Source organism: Hyalella azteca, unplaced genomic scaffold (genome assembly GCF_000764305.2).
Source record: "Hyalella azteca isolate HAZT.00-mixed unplaced genomic scaffold, Hazt_2.0.2 contig8262, whole genome shotgun sequence".
Taxonomy (NCBI): domain Eukaryota; kingdom Metazoa; phylum Arthropoda; class Malacostraca; order Amphipoda; family Hyalellidae; genus Hyalella; species Hyalella azteca.
The window spans coordinates 13,060-18,896 of NW_025938360.1; positions in this window are offsets into that span (position 1 = coordinate 13,060).

A 5,837-nucleotide genomic window follows, 5' to 3' on the forward strand; every position below is an offset into this window, starting at 1 on the left:
TTTTTAATTAGAGAAATTTAGTGCACTATTTTAAATTGCATCAAAGGGATATAGAAAATAGGGATGTCTATTCCCATTAGTGAGCTGCAGAACTATGTGCAAGATTGGCTGGGGGAAAAATCGCTGTGTGAAACATGAAAATTAATTATGATCACAACTCTGTGAGAGTGCATGAGGTAGGTATGTTTGAAGAAGTGCACCACAAATGCAGTTAGCAAGAAAACACATGACTTCTGACACTTAAGTTGTTATCCATTGGTTTTATTACCAATTTGATAAATTTTTCAGACAATGACACTATTGGAATATACATTAAGCATTTAGCAGTGCTCTACAATGAACCAAAGCCAACCCACTATTACTATGCTTAACAAAGTTTTCTCATGACAAAAATTTCAATGTGACTGATATTAGAGTTGACTTCCTGCAACACAAAACAGGAACAAGTGGTTGTTTAATCAAATAATGTGTTTCTAGATGGAAAATATTGAATATCTGATTTGTACTTTTATTAAAAACCGTGTAACATAAGAATTACCAGTTGGTCCTTTCTTACCCCAACCTGGTCCCATCTTACCCCAATGGGGTAAGACGGGACCCCATCTGACTATTTATAATGTGTTTCTAGATGGATAATATTGAATATCATGTTTGTACTTTTATTAAAAACCTTGTAACATAAGAATTACCAGTTGGTCCTGTCTAGTTGTCTGTGGTCCTGTCTGTGTAAGATGGGACCAGCTCATTTTTTTTAATCTGTACAGAAAACTGTGTTGTATGCAAAACGTCTGAGTTGTAGCTTTGAAGCTCATTGCATAACTACACCTTGTGATAGGTTTAGGATTTTTAAGTTATTCATGGTATAGATGCTACATGCTTGTTAGTGATTTCGGTCCTGTCTTACCCCATCTGACTATAATGGTGCTATCCTTATTTTACTGGTCTTCTTATAGCTGGTCTTCTATATTTACTTTTATTTTACTGGTCCTTATATACTGGTCTTCTATATTACAGGTCTTTACTCTTTACTCTTTTGCCCTATTATGTCAATGAACTTGAGGAAGAGTTTAAAAATGTCTGAGTCATTAGCAAAAACCATATAATGCAGGTTACAGCAGTCAGAACTGCAATTTGACAGATTTGTGGAATGTTAAATTTGATCACAAGATAATATAGAGAAGCTTACAATTAAAAAATCAGGAACCCAGAATTACAGACAGCCAAATTTTTATTTGGCTGTCTTTCAATTTGACACTGAAGGTGAAAGATACCATCAAACTGGGTAATAAGGGATGGGCAGGGTAAATCGGGACAGTCCTTTGACATTTCATAGAAATGTTTTATTGTTATGGGGTGTCACTTTAACTGCTGGAGGGTGGTGGTTTCTTGGATCCCACTTGGGGAAGTTATGCTCCCCAAGTCCGAAGTAATGATAAATCACTTTGAATCTTGACACTCATGGTGAACGTTATCTATATTTGTGTTTATCAGTGCTTGCCATTTCATTCCCTTTGCCCTTTTTGCAGACCATTATTTCATGTGTCGGTGTTGATTGAAATAAAAAATCTTCTATCAGCTATTAACAGCACTGCGCAGATTGATAAAATGGGAATATTAATTCCTGCACAGTGTGCACCTGGTACATCTTCCTGACTATGTTCAGCAGACAGAAAATGATGCTAAGGCGTGTCAGCGTGATTGCCTAATGTAGCCCAGGCATGGAATATATCTACTTGGCAAGCCAAGACTGGATTTTTCCAGCTGTGGTTTTATGGATTTGCCAGCCGTGATTCACTTTGTTTGAGCAGTGATTCTATTTCTCCGGGTCAATGAAGTCATGATTCCTGAGACATGAATTCCAAATATCAGCCATGAAAAGCTATTTACAAGCTGCAAACTTATTTACAAAGTGACAAAAGTCCCATGCACATGTTACCCTGTGACCCAAAATCTCTAATTTTACCCTTCAAACAGTCAAACAGCAACACTAACATTTGTTTTCACTTAAGTGGCAACTGAACACATGATGATGCAGTCTGACGGCAGACCACTCTGATGTGACTGCAACTATGCAATCTTCAAGGAAATGTTTTGAGTTGACTTGTTATTACAATCTGAAGGATATTTTGACAGGAGCATTGATGTACTGCGGATTGGGGAAGTTTTAAATTTTATGAAAGGACCCACAGTGCAACCCACAATTTTTTAATCAAACAAAAATACAGGACATTAGAGCTGCAAGAGTTCATACCTACTGAAATTATATGATACTAGAGCTGCGATCTATCAGAAAAAGTAGGACTGTTCCAGCCCTGAATTGTTGCCTACTGGGCATTCCAAACAAATTTCACAATATTTGATGGCACAATTTAAACATAAAAGTATTTTTTGCCATTTAATAAACTATTATTATTTAGGAAGTACACAACTGTTATTTGTGCTGAGCTTGAGAATCGTTGATTTACTGACTCAGTCTGACTCTGACTGGATATTTTTATAATGGTTTATTTAGTGTTAGACCAGTGGTCAATTCCAAGGCTTTGTGTGGAGTACCAGGTTTTGCACCTGGAGCACTCCAATTGGTCAGATTTGATCTCACTATCCTCATTGCTAACCCCCTGCTTTTTGGCTGGCATTTGTTTGCCCATTATTGTTGGTTTTAAACAGCAATATGCCTTCTCATACAGTAGCTCATACACACCATTAATAGCAACTCATACACACCATTCTGACTAACCTACCTGTTCTGAATTTTTTTAGGATGAAGCCAAAACAGAGAGAACAAAACAAACAATACACTTTAAGTAAACTATCTTTGGGTAGGGGGCAGGGTGACAACAAAAGGGAAGTATTTACATTACTATTGCCACTTGATTAGTTTCACATGCATATTTTGTTATTATTGGGACTGGGATAAAGTGCAAACCAATATAAGAGAGTAGGTGAGCCTACATCATAGCAGGGTTGGCATTAATTAAATCAAACTGATTAAATCATGTGATTAAATCATTTGATTTTTTATTAAAAATCGTGATTTTTTTATAAACATTTAAATATAATGAGTGGCAGTGTTTAATTTATTTTGAGGTATTGTTATTCAATATTCATGGTTTAGTATAAATGTACTATGACAAATTGGAATATAAACTATGTGTATATATAAACAATGGAAATGTATATAAACTATGTATATATAAACTATGTATATATAAACTATGTATATAAACTATGTGTATTAGGTTCCAAGGAATTGTATGTTTTTTGGTACAGAGGCATCAACTGTTGCAATACATTGTACATAGCTAGCAGCTTAGCTAATTCTTATAAGGCTATAAGTAGTCTTTAACTATTTGACTATTTGTTATATATTGATAACAATATACAATTTAAATGTGTTAGCTAGCTTATACATGGTGAGGCAGAACCAATTGAGCAGTTTTGAGGTAAAATAAGAGTACCTAATGGAGGTATATAAAGAAGAAAGTTTATTTTCCTCAAGGTTAGCATAACACACCATTTAAAACACATATGTTTTGAAAACAATATCACGAAGATGGTGTCCATTAGCTGCATCACACTGTTGGAGTTGTTCTCGGAAGTTTCCTACAGCATGTTCACACATGGCGAAGTATGACCATAACCTCTGCAATAATCCGTTCCCTTAGCTGTGGTCAGGTGTGAGGGTGACTTCTGAACACCCTCTCTTCTAGATGTCCCCAAAGAAAGAAATTGCAAATGCTCAAATCAGGTGACCTTGCAGGCCACTGTAAATCACCCCTCAGAGACACCAGACACCCAGTAAACATGCACTTCAAAACATTGAGTGACATTCGGGCTGTGTAGTGTAGCTGTAGCCCCATCCTGCTGGAACCATACATCTCCCAATGCTTCATTTTCATACTTCATTTCATACTTTTATACTTGCTCCATACATACTATACAAAACTAATAAATAGACTTATCAGTAATTGTTTACCCAAAAGTCCCAAAGAGGTAACTACCATCTTGGCCATTATTGAAGGCAATAACTGCTCTTTTTAGCCATCCATATACTGTTATTGTTAGTAGGCTAATCGCAAAAAAATATCATTTCAAGAAGACAAAAAAGCTGAAAAAAATCAAATAAATAAAAAAATCATGAAAAAAATAAAAAATCATTGATTTTTGATTATTTTGATTTTTTTTAAATCCAAAAAATCACCAACCCTGCATCATAGTGAAAAACAAGTACAGCAAGAAACTAGTGAAGGAAAGGTTAGTTTCTGCATGGGACAGATGACAATTATGCAGAGTTGCCGTTGCAGAGTAGGTATGCCCGTAGTGACACAATTTAGTCAATTATTCATGACCAGTGTGGAATTGTGGATAGGTAATATATTATCATGTTAACATAATAAAATGGATCGTAAAACCTACCGTTAAGTTACACCTCCCACCGCAGTGACAAACTGACAATTGATACACTGATTAGTGCTCATCAGAAACTGCGGACTGCTGCGCTTCCTATATCTTGCGTGCGCGTGATTTGAAATCCGATACCGAGTTGGCGACTCCTCCCTCAAATACATACACTAGTCATGTATCCGCATTGACAAATTTCTGCAATGAATATGTTCTAAAATATAAAAAAAATTACATAAACTTCTGCAGAAAATTTTCACAATTTCACCAATACCAACAAAGTTTTCGAATCCACATGAAATGATGGGAAAAACTGCAAATTGTTCATGGCACATGGGCACATTGTGTTGCCATGTAAACATTTGACAAGATGGTGTCAGACGCCTTGTTTTGGTCTTGTGAAGTTCGATTTCCCAATAAATAGATTTGATCCACATTCCACGCTGAGATATGATGGAAAGTTGTTTCAGAATTTAAACACTGATTGATACACTTCTAGATACAAATTTTTTCATGTTTTTGCCCTATTATGTCAAATTTGTCTTGATAACTTCACTTCAAATCCTGAATGATTTTGTCTCTCATCGCGAGTTTTTGAACGTCTTGTGTCTTTTAGAAAATGGTTGTTTAGAAGCAGCAATTATTTTATTTTTATAAACCAAAGAGAGTTTAGTCGTGCAACATATGGTGTTGTTACCAGTGTCTGAACGCGGTGAGATGAACTCGTCGCCTACTTTAACTAACTTATTGGTTACAAAGAATGAGTTAAACTAGAATGATGACTAATGGTTGAAAAGGAAAATGAAACGCAAATACTGGTTCTAATAACTATTGTGATCTCATACAGTAAAAGTGACAGGAAAATTACAGAATAAAGGAGAATGTGTAAAAATGATTAGCTGAAGCTGAACTAAAGACGATGCCTAGTAAAAATGCACACGGACCAATGAGTAAGATGCACACCAATAACTGCTTCCAATACAAGTCAGTTAGGAGGTTTATAGGGTGCTTTAAAGCAAATCACTATAGAGTTTAGGGACTAGAGAGAGCTTTCCAGCAAATCACTCGAGAGGTTAGGGACTAGGGAGCGTGGGACAGCTATTTATCCAGTACCACACTTTAGAATAGCTTTTGACATAAATTTAGATAATCAGTTACTGATCTAAACCTGACCTGAAAAGAATGAGAATGATTTTAGTTTAGTAATTTAGTAATTAATAAAATAGTTAAACACTTCAATAGAAAACACACAGTAACGCACATATGAGGGAAAAGGGGGACACTTATAAGAGGGACAAGAGGGTGTGCTGCAAAGTAGCCTAAACCACCCCCGCCAACATGCCCCCCACCAGCACATCCCTTGTGCCAATGATGCTTACTAAGGACATTTTATTAAGTGCATCACAAAATTTTACAGTTAAAACAACTATCTGAAC